Below are 12,654 nucleotides of genomic sequence, written 5' to 3'. Positions count from 1 at the left end.
CCTTTGGCCCAACAATGGTGGTACAGTGGTGAGCATAGCTTTCTTCCAAGCAGTTGGCCCCTGTTAGATTTCCGGCCATCTGAGTCATTTTCTTCCAGTGAGAGTACACTGTTGCTAAGTTTTGTAGTCAGATAGTAAGCAGAAAGGCAGCAAATGTCCAACATTTCCACTGTGACTGCTTGTATAGTGGTGCGAGGAGTTTTTCCAAGCTTAATTTCTAAACTTCACAGTTGCATTTCACAGTACTATACAAGTGCATATACAAGTCTGCATCTATCGTTTTTTGTCATATTGCTTCCGTTATTTAGGTATCTCGAAGAAGGGTCGACAATTTGTGATCATTGGTGGGGGATGTAGCTCAGTGGTAGAGCGCGTGCTTCGCATGTATGAGGCCCGGGGTTCAATCCCCCGCATCTCCATCAGGTATCACGGTCACTGTTACGAAAATTGACATCCAAAACATACATAGAGCGAATGAAAGAATGCACCAACTATCACTATGGCAAGCAAAATTGAACAACAGTGTTACAGAAAAGTATTCTTTGTAAGTGTCTTTTTCAGCCACTGAGACAGTTCTTAGAACTTCTGAAAGTTGGTTTAATACTGTCCCGTGGTGGCCGAGTGGTTAAGGCGATGGACTAGAAATCCATTGGGGTCTCCCCGCCCAGGTTCAAACCCTGCCAACAACGAAAGACACTTTGTTGCCTCACCATAAAACCTCCATGCTGAGACATTTCAGGTTGAGCTTAGATAAAGAGCAGCCTCAAAGTTGATGGTTTGACACAAGTTGTTGATTTAGCAAACACTTCCTGGTGTATCTTGTCACATTGTAAATCTCAACTTCCTGGAATTTCACAGTACTATACAAGTGCATATACAAGTCTGCATCTATCGTTTTTTGTCATATTGCTTCCGTTATTTAGGTATCTCGAAGAAGGGTCGACAATTTGTGATCATTGGTGGGGGATGTAGCTCAGTGGTAGAGCGCGTGCTTCGCATGTATGAGGCCCGGGGTTCAATCCCCCGCATCTCCATCAGGTATTACTGTTATGAAAATTGACATCCAAAACATACATAGAGCAAATGAAAGAATGCACCAACTATCACTATGGCAAGCAAAATTGAACAACAGTGTTACAGAAAAGTGTTCTTTGTAAGTGTCTTTTTCAGCCACTGAGACAGTTCTTAGAACTTCTGAAAGTTGGTTTAATACTGTCCCGTGGTGGCTGAGTGGTTAAGGTGATGGACTAGAAATCCATTGGGGTCTCCCCGCGCAGGTTCAAACCCTGCCAACAACGAAAGACACTTTGTTGCCTCACCATAAAACCTCCATGCTGAGACATTTCAGGTTGAGCTTAGATAAAGAGCAGCCTCAAAGTTGATGGTTTGACACAAGTTGTTGATTTAGCAAACACTTCCTGGTGTATCTTGTCACATTGTAAATCTCAACTTCCTGGACAATATTGTATAATGTCACAGATAGATGAAGTGAGCCATCCCTTCCAATGCAGCTCCTTTCACTTTATAAATGCAGAGCTCTTTTCAGTCTCAGTGCCCAGGTAAATGGCCGACTATGCTGTGAAAGCCTTTGGCCCACCAATGGTGGTACAGTGGTGAGCATAGCTTTCTTCCAAGCAGTTGGCCCCTGTTAGATTTCCGGCCATCTGAGTCATTTTCTTCCAGTGAGAGTACACTGTTGCTAAGTTTTGTAGTCAGATAGTAAGCAGAAAGGCAGCAAATGTCCAACATTTCCACTGTGACTGCTTGTATAGTGGTGCGAGGAGTTTTTCCAAGCTTAATTTCTAAACTTCACAGTTGCATTTCACAGTACTATACAAGTGCATATACAAGTCTGCATCTATCGTTTTTTGTCATATTGCTTCCGTTATTTAGGTATCTCGAAGAAGGGTCGACAATTTGTGATCATTGGTGGGGGATGTAGCTCAGTGGTAGAGCGCGTGCTTCGCATGTATGAGGCCCGGGGTTCAATCCCCCGCATCTCCATCAGGTATTATGGTCACTGTAACGAAAATTGACATCCAAAACATACATAGAGCAAATGAAAGAATGCACCAACTATCACTATGGCAAGCAAAATTGAACAACAGTGTTACAGAAAAGTGTTCTTTGTAAGTGCCTTTTTCAGCCACTGAGACAGTTCTTAGAACTTCTGAAAGTTGGTTTAATACTGTCCTGTGGGTTGTTGTGGCCGAGTGGTTAAGGCGATGGATTAGAAATCCATTGGGGTCTCCCCGCGCAGGTTCAAACCCTGCCAACAACGAAAGACACTTTGTTGCCTCACCATAAAACCTCCATGCTGAGACATTTCAGGTTGAGCTTAGATAAAGACCAGCCTCAAAGTTGATGGTTTGACAGAAGTTGTTGATTTAGCAAACACTTCCTGGTGTATCTTGTCACATTGTAAATCTCAACTTCCTGGAATTTCACAGTACTATACAAGTGCATATACAAGTCTGCATCTATCGTTTTTTGTCATATTGCTTCCGTTATTTAGGTATCTCGAAGAAGGGTCGACAATTTGTGATCATTGGTGGGGGATGTAGCTCAGTGGTAGAGCACGTGCTTCGCATGTATGAGGCCTGGGGTTCAATCCCCCGCATCTCCATCAGGTATTACGGTCACTGTTACGAAAATTGACATCCAAAACATACATAGAGCAAATGAAAGAATGCACCAACTATCACTATGGCAAACAAAATTGAACAACAGTGTTACAGAAAAGTGTTCTTTGTAAGTATCTTTTTCAGCCACTGAGACAGTTCTTAGAACTTCTGAAAGTTGGTTTAATACTGTCCTGTGGGTTGTTGTGGCCGAGTGGTTAAGGCGATGGATTAGAAATCCATTGGGGTCTCCCCGCGCAGGTTCAAACCCTGCCAACAACGAAAGACACTTTGTTGCCTCACCATAAAACCTCCATGCTGAGACATTTCAGGTTGAGCTTAGATAAAGAGCAGCCTCAAAGTTGATGGTTTGACACAAGTTGTTGATTTAGCAAACACTTCCTGGTGTATCTTGTCACATTGTAAATCTCAACTTCCTGGACAATATTGTATAATGTCACAGATAGATGAAGTGAGCCATCCCTTCCAATGCAGCTCCTTTCACTTTATAAATGCAGAGCTCTTTTCAGTCTCAGTGCCCAGGTAAATGGCCGACTATGCTGTGAAAGCCTTTGGCCCACCAATGGTGGTACAGTGGTGAGCATAGCTTTCTTCCAAGCAGTTGGCCCCTGTTAGATTTCCGGCCATCTGAGTCATTTTCTTCCAGTGAGAGTACACTGTTGCTAAGTTTTGTAGTCAGATAGTAAGCAGAAAGGCAGCAAATGTCCAACATTTCCACTGTGACTGCTTGTATAGTGGTGCGAGGAGTTTTTCCAAGCTTAATTTCTAAACTTCACAGTTGCATTTCACAGTACTATACAAGTGCATATACAAGTCTGCATCTATCGTTTTTTGTCATATTTCTTCCTTTATTTAGGTATCTCGAAGAAGGGTCGACAATTTGTGATCATTGGTGGGGGATGTAGCTCAGTGGTAGAGCGCGTGCTTTGCATGTATGAGGCCCGGGGTTCAATCCCACGCATCTCCATCAGGTATTATGGTCACTGTTACGAAAATTGACATCCAAAACGTACATAGAGCAAATGAAAGAATGCACCAACTATCACTATGGCAAGCAAAATTGAACAACAGTGTTACAGAAAAGTGTTCTTTGTAAGTGTCTTTTTCAGCCACTGAGACAGTTCTTAGAACTTCTGAAAGTTGGTTTAATACCGTCCCGTGGGTTGTTGTGGCCGAGTGGTTAAGGCGATGGACTAGAAATCCATTGGGGTCTCCCTTCACAGGTTCAAACCCTGCCAACAACAAAAGACACTTTGTTGCCTCACCATAAAACCTCCATGCTGAGACATTTCAGGTTGAGCTTAGATAAAAAGCAGCCTCAAAGTTGATGGTTTGACACAAGTTGTTGATTTAGCGAACACTTCCTTGTGTATCTTGTCACATTGTAAATCTCAACTTCCTGGAATTTCACAGTACTATACAAGTGCATATACAAGTCTGCATCTATCGTTTTTTGTCATATTTCTTCCTTTATTTAGGTATCTCGAAGAAGGGTCGACAATTTGTGATCACTGGTGGGGGATGTAGCTCAGTAGTAGAGCGCGTGCTTTGCATGTATGAGGCCCGGGGTTCAATCCCCTGCATCTCCATCAGGTATTATGGTCACTGTTACGAAAATTGACATCCAAAACATACATAGAGCAAATGAAAGAATGCACCAACTATCACAATGGCAAGCAAAATTGAACAACAGTGTTACAGAAAAGTGTTCTTTGTAAGTGTCTTTTTCAGCCACTGAGACAGTTCTTAGAACTTCTGAAAGTTGGTTTAATACTGTCCCGTGGGTTGTTGTGGCCGAGTGGTTAAGGCGATGGACTAGAAATCCATTGGGGTCTCCCTTCACAGGTTCAAACCCTGCCAACAACGAAAGACACTTTGTTGCCTCACCATAAAACCTCCATGCTGAGACATTTCAGGTTGAGCTTAGATAAAAAGCAGCCTCAAAGTTGATGGTTTGACACAAGTTGTTGATTTAGCGAACACTTCCTTGTATATCTTGTCACATTGTAAATCTCAACTTCCTGGAATTTCACAGTACTATACAAGTGCATATACAAGTCTGCATCTATCGTTTTTTGTCATATTTCTTCCTTTATTTAGGTATCTCGAAGAAGGGTCGACAATTTGTGATCATTGGTGGGGGATGTAGCTCAGTAGTAGAGCGCGTGCTTTGCATGTATGAGGCCCGGGGTTCAATCCCCCGCATCTCCATCAGGTATTATGGTCACTGTTACGAAAATTGACATCCAAAACATACATAGAGCAAATGAAAGAATGCACCAACTATCACTATGGCAAGCAAAATTGAACAACAGTGTTACAGAAAAGTGTTCTTTGTAAGTGTCTTTTTCAGCCACTGAGACAGTTCTTAGAACTTCTGAAAGTTGGTTTAATACCGTCCCGTGGGTTGTTGTGGCCGAGTGGTTAAGGCGATGGACTAGAAATCCATTGGGGTCTCCCTTCACAGGTTCAAACCCTGCCAACAACAAAAGACACTTTGTTGCCTCACCATAAAACCTCCATGCTGAGACATTTCAGGTTGAGCTTAGATAAAAAGCAGCCTCAAAGTTGATGGTTTGACACAAGTTGTTGATTTAGCGAACACTTCCTTGTGTATCTTGTCACATTGTCAATCTCAACTTCCTGGAATTTCACAGTACTATACAAGTGCATATACAAGTCTGCATCTATCGTTTTTTGTCATATTTCTTCCTTTATTTAGGTATCTCGAAGAAGGGTCGACAATTTGTGATCATTGGTGGGGGATGTAGCTCAGTAGTAGAGCGCGTGCTTTGCATGTATGAGGCCCGGGGTTCAATCCCCTGCATCTCCATCAGGTATTATGGTCACTGTTACGAAAATTGACATCCAAAACATACATAGAGCAAATGAAAGAATGCACCAACTATCACAATGGCAAGCAAAATTGAACAACAGTGTTACAGAAAAGTGTTCTTTGTAAGTGTCTTTTTCAGCCACTGAGACAGTTCTTAGAACTTCTGAAAGTTGGTTTAATACCGTCCCGTGGGTTGTTGTGGCCGAGTGGTTAAGGCGATGGACTAGAAATCCATTGGGGTCTCCCTTCGCAGGTTCAAACCCTGCCAACAACGAAAGACACTTTGTTGCCTCACCATAAAACCTCCATGCTGAGACATTTCAGGTTGAGCTTAGATAAAAAGCAGCCTCAAAGTTGATGGTTTGACACAAGTTGTTGATTTAGCGAACACTTCCTTGTGTATCTTGTCACATTGTAAATCTCAACTTCCTGGAATTTCACAGTACTATACAAGTGCATATACAAGTCTGCATCTATCGTTTTTTGTCATATTTCTTCCTTTATTTAGGTATCTCGAAGAAGGGTCGACAATTTGTGATCATTGGTGGGGGATGTAGCTCAGTAGTAGAGCGCGTGCTTTGCATGTATGAGGCCCGGGGTTCAATCCCCCGCATCTCCATCAGGTATTATGGTCACTGTTACGAAAATTGACATCCAAAACATACATAGAGCAAATGAAAGAATGCACCAACTATCACTATGGCAAGCAAAATTGAACAACAGTGTTACAGAAAAGTGTTCTTTGTAAGTGTCTTTTTCAGCCACTGAGACAGTTCTTAGAACTTCTGAAAGTTGGTTTAATACCGTCCTGTGGGTTGTTGTGGCCGAGTGGTTAAGGCGATGGACTAGAAATCCATTGGGGTCTCCCTTCGCAGGTTCAAACCCTGCCAACAACGACAGACACTTTGTTGCCTCACCATAAAACCTCCATGCTGAGACATTTCAGGTTGAGCTTCGATAAAAAGCAGCCTCAAAGTTGATGGTTTGACACAAGTTGTTGATTTAGCGAACACTTCCTTGTGTATCTTGTCACATTGTAAATCTCAACTTCCTGGAATTTCACAGTACTATACAAGTGCATATACAAGTCTGCATCTATCGTTTTTTGTCATATTTCTTCCTTTATTTAGGTATCTCGAAGAAGGGTCGACAATTTGTGATCATTGGTGGGGGATGTAGCTCAGTAGTAGAGCGCGTGCTTTGCATGTATGAGGCCCGGGGTTCAATCCCCCGCATCTCCATCAGGTATTATGGTCACTGTTACGAAAATTGACATCCAAAACATACATAGAGCAAATGAAAGAATGCACCAACTATCACTATGGCAAGCAAAATTGAACAACAGTGTTACAGAAAAGTGTTCTTTGTAAGTGTCTTTTTCAGCCACTGAGACAGTTCTTAGAACTTCTGAAAGTTGGTTTAATACCGTCCCGTGGGTTGTTGTGGCCGAGTGGTTAAGGCGATGGACTAGAAATCCATTGGGGTCTCCCTTCACAGGTTCAAACCCTGCCAACAACGAAAGACACTTTGTTGCCTCACCATAAAACCTCCATGCTGAGACATTTCAGGTTGAGCTTAGATAAAAAGCAGCCTCAAAGTTGATGGTTTGACACAAGTTTTTGATTTAGCGAACACTTCCTTGTGTATCTTGTCACATTGTAAATCTCAACTTCCTGGAATTTCACAGTACTATACAAGTGCATATACAAGTCTGCATCTATCGTTTTTTGTCATATTTCTTCCTTTATTTAGGTATCTCGAAGAAGGGTCGACAATTTGTGATCATTGGTGGGGGATGTAGCTCAGTGGTAGAGCGCGTGCTTTGCATGTATGAGGCCCGGGGTTCAATCCCCCGCATCTCCATCAGGTATTATGGTCACTGTTACGAAAATTGACATCCAAAACATACATAGAGCAAATGAAAGAATGCACCAACTATCACTATGGCAAGCAAAATTGAACAACAGTGTTACAGAAAAGTGTTCTTTGTAAGTGTCTTTTTCAGCCACTGAGACAGTTCTTAGAACTTCTGAAAGTTGGTTTAATACCGTCCCGTGGGTTGTTGTGGCCGAGTGGTTAAGGCGATGGACTAGAAATCCATTGGGGTCTCCCTTCGCAGGTTCAAACCCTGCCAACAACGAAAGACACTTTGTTGCCTCACCATAAAACCTCCATGCTGAGACATTTCAGGTTGAGCTTCGATAAAAAGCAGCCTCAAAGTTGATGGTTTGACACAAGTTGTTGATTTAGCGAACACTTCCGTGTATCTTGTCACATTGTAAATCTCAACTTCCTGGAATTTCACAGTACTATACAAGTGCATATACAAGTCTGCATCTATCGTTTTTTGTCATATTTCTTCCTTTATTTAGGTATCTCGAAGAAGGGTCGACAATTTGTGATCATTGGTGGGGGATGTAGCTCAGTGGTAGAGCGCGTGCTTTGCATGTATGAGGCCCGGGGTTCAATCCCCCGCATCTCCATCAGGTATTATGGTCACTGTTACGAAAATTGACATCCAAAACATACATAGAGCAAATGAAAGAATGCATCAACTATCACTATGGCAAGCAAAATTGAACAACAGTGTTACAGAAAAGTGTTCTTTGTAAGTGTCTTTTTCAGCCACTGAGACAGTTCTTAGAACTTCTGAAAGTTGGTTTAATACCGTCCCGTGGGTTGTTGTGGCCGAGTGGTTAAGGCGATGGACTAGAAATCCATTGGGGTCTCCCTTCGCAGGTTCAAACCCTGCCAACAATGAAATACACTTTGTTGCCTCACCATAAAACCTCCATGCTGAGACATTTCAGGTTGAGCTTAGATAAAGAGAAGCCTCAAAGTTGTTGATTTAGCGAACACTTCCTTGTGTATCTTGTCACATTGTAAATCTCAACTTCCTGGAATTTCACAGTACTATACAAGTGCATATACAAGTCTGCATCTATCGTTTTTTGTCATATTTCTTCCTTTATTTAGGTATCTCGAAGAAGGGTCGACAATTTGTGATCATTGGTGGGGGATGTAGCTCAGTAGTAGAGCGCGTGCTTTGCATGTATGAGGCCCGGGGTTCAATCCCCCGCATCTCCATCAGGTATTATGGTCACTGTTACGAAAATTGACATCCAAAACATACATAGAGCAAATGAAAGAATGCACCAACTATCACTATGGCAAGCAAAATTGAACAACAGTGTTACAGAAAAGTGTTCTTTATAAGTGTCTTTTTCAGCCACTGAGACAGTTCTTAGAACTTCTGAAAGTTGGTTTAATACCGTCCCGTGGGTTGTTGTGGCCGAGTGGTTAAGGCGATGGACTAGAAATCCATTGGGGTCTCCCTTCGCAGGTTCAAACCCTGCCAACAATGAAATGCACTTTGTTGCCTCACCATAAAACCTCCATGCTGAGACATTTCAGGTTGAGCTTAGATAAAGAGCAGCCTCAAAGTTGTTGATTTAGCGAACACTTCCTTGTGTATCTTGTCACATTGTAAATCTCAACTTCCTGGAATTTCACAGTACTATACAAGTGCATATACAAGTCTGCATCTATCGTTTTTTGTCATATTTCTTCCTTTATTTAGGTATCTCGAAGAAGGGTCGACAATTTGTGATCATTGGTGGGGGATGTAGCTCAGTAGTAGAGCGCGTGCTTTGCATGTATGAGGCCCGGGGTTCAATCCCCCGCATCTCCATCAGGTATTATGGTCACTGTTACGAAAATTGACATCCAAAACATACATAGAGCAAATGAAAGAATGCACCAACTATCACTATGGCAAGCAAAATTGAACAACAGTGTTACAGAAAAGTGTTCTTTGTAAGTGTCTTTTTCAGCCACTGAGACAGTTCTTAGAACTTCTGAAAGTTGGTTTAATACCGTCCCGTGGGTTGTTGTGGCCGAGTGGTTAAGGCGATGGACTAGAAATCCATTGGGGTCTCCCTTCGCAGGTTCAAACCCTGCCAACAACGAAAGACACTTTGTTGCCTCACCATAAAACCTCCATGCTGAGACATTTCAGGTTGAGCTTAGATAAAGAGAAGCCTCAAAGTTGTTGATTTTGCGAACACTTCCTTGTGTATCTTGTCACATTGTAAATCTCAACTTCCTGGAATTTCACAGTACTATACAAGTGCATATACAAGTCTGCATCTATCGTTTTTTGTCATATTTCTTCCTTTATTTAGGTATCTCGAAGAAGGGTCGACAATTTGTGATCATTGGTGGGGGATGTAGCTCAGTGGTAGAGCGCGTGCTTTGCATGTATGAGGCCTGGGGTTCAATCCCCCGCATCTCCATCAGGTATTATGGTCACTGTTAAGAAAATTGACATCCAAAACATACATAGAGCAAATGAAAGAATGCACCAACTATCACTATGGCAAGCAAAATTGAACAACAGTGTTACAGAAAAGTGTTCTTTGTAAGTGTCTTTTTCAGCCACTGAGACAGTTCTTAGAACTTCTGAAAGTTGGTTTAATACCATCCCGTGGGTTGTTGTGGCCGAGTGGTTAAGGCGATGGACTAGAAATCCATTGGGGTCTCCCTTCGCAGGTTCAAACCCTGCCAATAATGAAATGCACTTTGTTGCCTCACCATAAAACCTCCATGCTGAGACATTTCAGGTTGAGCTTAGATAAAGAGCAGCCTCAAAGTTGTTGATTTAGCGAACACTTCCTTGTGTATCTTGTCACATTGTAAATCTCAACTTCCTGGAATTTCACAGTACTATACAAGTGCATATACAAGTCTGCATCTATCGTTTTTTGTCATATTTCTTCCTTTATTTAGGTATCTCGAAGAAGGGTCGACAATTTGTGATCATTGGTGGGGGATGTAGCTCAGTAGTAGAGCGCGTGCTTTGCATGTATGAGGCCCGGGGTTCAATCCCCCGCATCTCCATCAGGTTGACTTTCGTAACAGGTCGTAACTGTTACGAAAATTGACATCCAAAACATACATAGAGCAAATGAAAGAATGCACCAACTATCACTATGGCAAGCAAAATTGAACAACAGTGTTACAGAAAAGTGTTCTTTGTAAGTGTCTTTTTCAGCCACTGAGACAGTTCTTAGAACTTCTGAAAGTTGGTTTAATACCGTCCCGTGGGTTGTTGTGGCCGAGTGGTTAAGGCGATGGACTAGAAATCCATTGGGGTCTCCATTCGCAGGTTCAAACTCTGCCAACAACGAAATACACTTTGTTGCCTCACCATAAAACCTCCATGCTGAGACATTTCAGGTTGAGTTTAGATAAAGAGCAGCCTCAAAGTTGTTGATTTAGCGAACACTTCCTTGTGTATCTTGTCACATTGTAAATCTCAACTTCCTGGAATTTCACAGTACTATACAAGTGCATATACAAGTCTGCATCTATCGTTTTTTGTCATATTTCTTCCTTTATTTAGGTATCTCGAAGAAGGGTCGACAATTTGTGATCATTGGTGGGGGATGTAGCTCAGTAGTAGAGCGCGTGCTTTGCATGTATGAGGCCCGGGGTTCAATCCCCCGCATCTCCATCAGGTATTATGGTCACTGTTACGAAAATTGACATCCAAAACATACATAGAGCAAATGAAAGAATGCACCAACTATCACTATGGCAAGCAAAATTGAACAACAGTGTTACAGAAAAGTGTTCTTTGTAAGTGTCTTTTTCAGCCACTGAGACAGTTCTTAGAACTTCTGAAAGTTGGTTTAATACCGTCCCGTGGGTTGTTGTGGCCGAGTGGTTAAGGCGATGGACTAGAAATCCATTGGGGTCTCCCTTCGCAGGTTCAAACCCTGCCAACAACGAAAGACACTTTGTTGCCTCACCATAAAACCTCCATGCTGAGACATTTCAGGTTGAGCTTAGATAAAGAGAAGCCTCAAAGTTGTTGATTTTGCGAACACTTCCTTGTGTATCTTGTCACATTGTAAATCTCAACTTCCTGGAATTTCACAGTACTATACAAGTGCATATACAAGTCTGCATCTATCGTTTTTTGTCATATTTCTTCCTTTATTTAGGTATCTCGAAGAAGGGTCGACAATTTGTGATCATTGGTGGGGGATGTAGCTCAGTGGTAGAGCGCGTGCTTTGCATGTATGAGGCCCGGGGTTCAATCCCCCGCATCTCCATCAGGTATTATGGTCACTGTTAAGAAAATTGACATCCAAAACATACATAGAGCAAATGAAAGAATGCACCAACTATCACTATGGCAAGCAAAATTGAACAACAGTGTTACAGAAAAGTGTTCTTTGTAAGTGTCTTTTTCAGCCACTGAGACAGTTCTTAGAACTTCTGAAAGTTGGTTTAATACCATCCCGTGGGTTGTTGTGGCCGAGTGGTTAAGGCGATGGACTAGAAATCCATTGGGGTCTCCCTTCGCAGGTTCAAACCCTGCCAATAATGAAATGCACTTTGTTGCCTCACCATAAAACCTCCATGCTGAGACATTTCAGGTTGAGCTTAGATAAAGAGCAGCCTCAAAGTTGTTGATTTAGCGAACACTTCCTTGTGTATCTTGTCACATTGTAAATCTCAACTTCCTGGAATTTCACAGTACTATACAAGTGCATATACAAGTCTGCATCTATCGTTTTTTGTCATATTTCTTCCTTTATTTAGGTATCTCGAAGAAGGGTCGACAATTTGTGATCATTGGTGGAGGATGTAGCTCAGTAGTAGAGCGCGTGCTTTGCATGTATGAGGCCCGGGGTTCAATCCCCCGCATCTCCATCAGGTTGACTTTCGTAACAGGTCGTAACTGTTACGAAAATTGACATCCAAAACATACATAGAGCAAATGAAAGAATGCACCAACTATCACTATGGCAAGCAAAATTGAACAACAGTGTTACAGAAAAGTGTTCTTTGTAAGTGTCTTTTTCAGCCACTGAGACAGTTCTTAGAACTTCTGAAAGTTGGTTTAATACCGTCCCGTGGGTTGTTGTGGCCGAGTGGTTAAGGCGATGGACTAGAAATCCATTGGGGTCTCCCTTCGCAGGTTCAAACCCTGCCAACAATGAAATGCACTTTGTTGCCTCACCATAAAACCTCCATGCTGAGACATTTCAGGTTGAGCTTAGATAAAGAGCAGCCTCAAAGTTGTTGATTTAGCGAACACTTCCTTGTGTATCTTGTCACATTGTAAATCTCAACTTCCTGGAATTTCACAGTACTATACAAGTG

The 12,654-nt window shown here is 42.2% G+C and overlaps 38 non-coding genes across 38 annotated transcripts; all 38 read left to right on the top strand.

Annotated features, from left to right (window-relative positions):
• Positions 1 to 347: 347 nt before the first annotated feature.
• trnaa-cgc (transfer RNA alanine (anticodon CGC)) lies at positions 348 to 419 on the top strand. The gene has a single exon. It is a non-coding gene; the product is annotated as a tRNA-Ala (tRNA).
• A 191-nt stretch (positions 420 to 610) lies between these two features.
• trnas-aga (transfer RNA serine (anticodon AGA)) lies at positions 611 to 689 on the top strand. The gene has a single exon. It is a non-coding gene; the product is annotated as a tRNA-Ser (tRNA).
• Positions 690 to 962: 273 nt separating this feature from the next.
• On the top strand, positions 963 to 1,034 carry trnaa-cgc (transfer RNA alanine (anticodon CGC)). The gene has a single exon. It is a non-coding gene; the product is annotated as a tRNA-Ala (tRNA).
• A 185-nt stretch (positions 1,035 to 1,219) lies between these two features.
• trnas-aga (transfer RNA serine (anticodon AGA)) lies at positions 1,220 to 1,298 on the top strand. The gene has a single exon. It is a non-coding gene; the product is annotated as a tRNA-Ser (tRNA).
• A 634-nt stretch (positions 1,299 to 1,932) lies between these two features.
• trnaa-cgc (transfer RNA alanine (anticodon CGC)) lies at positions 1,933 to 2,004 on the top strand. Its single transcript has one exon. It is a non-coding gene; the product is annotated as a tRNA-Ala (tRNA).
• Positions 2,005 to 2,199: 195 nt separating this feature from the next.
• Positions 2,200 to 2,281, top strand: trnas-aga (transfer RNA serine (anticodon AGA)). The gene has a single exon. It is a non-coding gene; the product is annotated as a tRNA-Ser (tRNA).
• Positions 2,282 to 2,554: 273 nt separating this feature from the next.
• Positions 2,555 to 2,626, top strand: trnaa-cgc (transfer RNA alanine (anticodon CGC)). Its single transcript has one exon. It is a non-coding gene; the product is annotated as a tRNA-Ala (tRNA).
• A 195-nt stretch (positions 2,627 to 2,821) lies between these two features.
• Positions 2,822 to 2,903, top strand: trnas-aga (transfer RNA serine (anticodon AGA)). Its single transcript has one exon. It is a non-coding gene; the product is annotated as a tRNA-Ser (tRNA).
• A 634-nt stretch (positions 2,904 to 3,537) lies between these two features.
• trnaa-ugc (transfer RNA alanine (anticodon UGC)) lies at positions 3,538 to 3,609 on the top strand. The gene has a single exon. It is a non-coding gene; the product is annotated as a tRNA-Ala (tRNA).
• Positions 3,610 to 3,804: 195 nt separating this feature from the next.
• Positions 3,805 to 3,886, top strand: trnas-aga (transfer RNA serine (anticodon AGA)). The gene has a single exon. It is a non-coding gene; the product is annotated as a tRNA-Ser (tRNA).
• A 273-nt stretch (positions 3,887 to 4,159) lies between these two features.
• Positions 4,160 to 4,231, top strand: trnaa-ugc (transfer RNA alanine (anticodon UGC)). Its single transcript has one exon. It is a non-coding gene; the product is annotated as a tRNA-Ala (tRNA).
• A 195-nt stretch (positions 4,232 to 4,426) lies between these two features.
• trnas-aga (transfer RNA serine (anticodon AGA)) lies at positions 4,427 to 4,508 on the top strand. Its single transcript has one exon. It is a non-coding gene; the product is annotated as a tRNA-Ser (tRNA).
• Positions 4,509 to 4,781: 273 nt separating this feature from the next.
• On the top strand, positions 4,782 to 4,853 carry trnaa-ugc (transfer RNA alanine (anticodon UGC)). The gene has a single exon. It is a non-coding gene; the product is annotated as a tRNA-Ala (tRNA).
• A 195-nt stretch (positions 4,854 to 5,048) lies between these two features.
• Positions 5,049 to 5,130, top strand: trnas-aga (transfer RNA serine (anticodon AGA)). Its single transcript has one exon. It is a non-coding gene; the product is annotated as a tRNA-Ser (tRNA).
• Positions 5,131 to 5,403: 273 nt separating this feature from the next.
• On the top strand, positions 5,404 to 5,475 carry trnaa-ugc (transfer RNA alanine (anticodon UGC)). Its single transcript has one exon. It is a non-coding gene; the product is annotated as a tRNA-Ala (tRNA).
• A 195-nt stretch (positions 5,476 to 5,670) lies between these two features.
• On the top strand, positions 5,671 to 5,752 carry trnas-aga (transfer RNA serine (anticodon AGA)). The gene has a single exon. It is a non-coding gene; the product is annotated as a tRNA-Ser (tRNA).
• Positions 5,753 to 6,025: 273 nt separating this feature from the next.
• Positions 6,026 to 6,097, top strand: trnaa-ugc (transfer RNA alanine (anticodon UGC)). The gene has a single exon. It is a non-coding gene; the product is annotated as a tRNA-Ala (tRNA).
• A 195-nt stretch (positions 6,098 to 6,292) lies between these two features.
• trnas-aga (transfer RNA serine (anticodon AGA)) lies at positions 6,293 to 6,374 on the top strand. The gene has a single exon. It is a non-coding gene; the product is annotated as a tRNA-Ser (tRNA).
• A 273-nt stretch (positions 6,375 to 6,647) lies between these two features.
• On the top strand, positions 6,648 to 6,719 carry trnaa-ugc (transfer RNA alanine (anticodon UGC)). Its single transcript has one exon. It is a non-coding gene; the product is annotated as a tRNA-Ala (tRNA).
• A 195-nt stretch (positions 6,720 to 6,914) lies between these two features.
• trnas-aga (transfer RNA serine (anticodon AGA)) lies at positions 6,915 to 6,996 on the top strand. Its single transcript has one exon. It is a non-coding gene; the product is annotated as a tRNA-Ser (tRNA).
• A 273-nt stretch (positions 6,997 to 7,269) lies between these two features.
• trnaa-ugc (transfer RNA alanine (anticodon UGC)) lies at positions 7,270 to 7,341 on the top strand. The gene has a single exon. It is a non-coding gene; the product is annotated as a tRNA-Ala (tRNA).
• A 195-nt stretch (positions 7,342 to 7,536) lies between these two features.
• trnas-aga (transfer RNA serine (anticodon AGA)) lies at positions 7,537 to 7,618 on the top strand. Its single transcript has one exon. It is a non-coding gene; the product is annotated as a tRNA-Ser (tRNA).
• Positions 7,619 to 7,889: 271 nt separating this feature from the next.
• On the top strand, positions 7,890 to 7,961 carry trnaa-ugc (transfer RNA alanine (anticodon UGC)). Its single transcript has one exon. It is a non-coding gene; the product is annotated as a tRNA-Ala (tRNA).
• Positions 7,962 to 8,156: 195 nt separating this feature from the next.
• trnas-aga (transfer RNA serine (anticodon AGA)) lies at positions 8,157 to 8,238 on the top strand. The gene has a single exon. It is a non-coding gene; the product is annotated as a tRNA-Ser (tRNA).
• A 255-nt stretch (positions 8,239 to 8,493) lies between these two features.
• On the top strand, positions 8,494 to 8,565 carry trnaa-ugc (transfer RNA alanine (anticodon UGC)). The gene has a single exon. It is a non-coding gene; the product is annotated as a tRNA-Ala (tRNA).
• A 195-nt stretch (positions 8,566 to 8,760) lies between these two features.
• Positions 8,761 to 8,842, top strand: trnas-aga (transfer RNA serine (anticodon AGA)). The gene has a single exon. It is a non-coding gene; the product is annotated as a tRNA-Ser (tRNA).
• A 255-nt stretch (positions 8,843 to 9,097) lies between these two features.
• Positions 9,098 to 9,169, top strand: trnaa-ugc (transfer RNA alanine (anticodon UGC)). The gene has a single exon. It is a non-coding gene; the product is annotated as a tRNA-Ala (tRNA).
• A 195-nt stretch (positions 9,170 to 9,364) lies between these two features.
• Positions 9,365 to 9,446, top strand: trnas-aga (transfer RNA serine (anticodon AGA)). Its single transcript has one exon. It is a non-coding gene; the product is annotated as a tRNA-Ser (tRNA).
• Positions 9,447 to 9,701: 255 nt separating this feature from the next.
• trnaa-ugc (transfer RNA alanine (anticodon UGC)) lies at positions 9,702 to 9,773 on the top strand. Its single transcript has one exon. It is a non-coding gene; the product is annotated as a tRNA-Ala (tRNA).
• A 195-nt stretch (positions 9,774 to 9,968) lies between these two features.
• On the top strand, positions 9,969 to 10,050 carry trnas-aga (transfer RNA serine (anticodon AGA)). The gene has a single exon. It is a non-coding gene; the product is annotated as a tRNA-Ser (tRNA).
• A 255-nt stretch (positions 10,051 to 10,305) lies between these two features.
• Positions 10,306 to 10,377, top strand: trnaa-ugc (transfer RNA alanine (anticodon UGC)). The gene has a single exon. It is a non-coding gene; the product is annotated as a tRNA-Ala (tRNA).
• A 207-nt stretch (positions 10,378 to 10,584) lies between these two features.
• On the top strand, positions 10,585 to 10,666 carry trnas-aga (transfer RNA serine (anticodon AGA)). The gene has a single exon. It is a non-coding gene; the product is annotated as a tRNA-Ser (tRNA).
• Positions 10,667 to 10,921: 255 nt separating this feature from the next.
• trnaa-ugc (transfer RNA alanine (anticodon UGC)) lies at positions 10,922 to 10,993 on the top strand. Its single transcript has one exon. It is a non-coding gene; the product is annotated as a tRNA-Ala (tRNA).
• A 195-nt stretch (positions 10,994 to 11,188) lies between these two features.
• trnas-aga (transfer RNA serine (anticodon AGA)) lies at positions 11,189 to 11,270 on the top strand. Its single transcript has one exon. It is a non-coding gene; the product is annotated as a tRNA-Ser (tRNA).
• A 255-nt stretch (positions 11,271 to 11,525) lies between these two features.
• Positions 11,526 to 11,597, top strand: trnaa-ugc (transfer RNA alanine (anticodon UGC)). The gene has a single exon. It is a non-coding gene; the product is annotated as a tRNA-Ala (tRNA).
• A 195-nt stretch (positions 11,598 to 11,792) lies between these two features.
• On the top strand, positions 11,793 to 11,874 carry trnas-aga (transfer RNA serine (anticodon AGA)). The gene has a single exon. It is a non-coding gene; the product is annotated as a tRNA-Ser (tRNA).
• Positions 11,875 to 12,128: 254 nt separating this feature from the next.
• trnaa-ugc (transfer RNA alanine (anticodon UGC)) lies at positions 12,129 to 12,201 on the top strand. The gene has a single exon. It is a non-coding gene; the product is annotated as a tRNA-Ala (tRNA).
• Positions 12,202 to 12,408: 207 nt separating this feature from the next.
• On the top strand, positions 12,409 to 12,490 carry trnas-aga (transfer RNA serine (anticodon AGA)). The gene has a single exon. It is a non-coding gene; the product is annotated as a tRNA-Ser (tRNA).
• The last annotated feature ends 164 nt before the right edge of the window (positions 12,491 to 12,654 follow it).

The sequence above is a fragment of the Anarhichas minor genome, unplaced genomic scaffold, assembly GCF_050575085.1.
Source record: "Anarhichas minor isolate MPS153535 unplaced genomic scaffold, ASM5057508v1 ptg000001l, whole genome shotgun sequence".
In the NCBI taxonomy this organism is placed as follows: domain Eukaryota; kingdom Metazoa; phylum Chordata; class Actinopteri; order Perciformes; family Anarhichadidae; genus Anarhichas; species Anarhichas minor.
The sequence above is the reverse complement of the archived record's forward strand: the minus strand, read 5'-3'. Positions and strand labels throughout refer to the sequence as shown.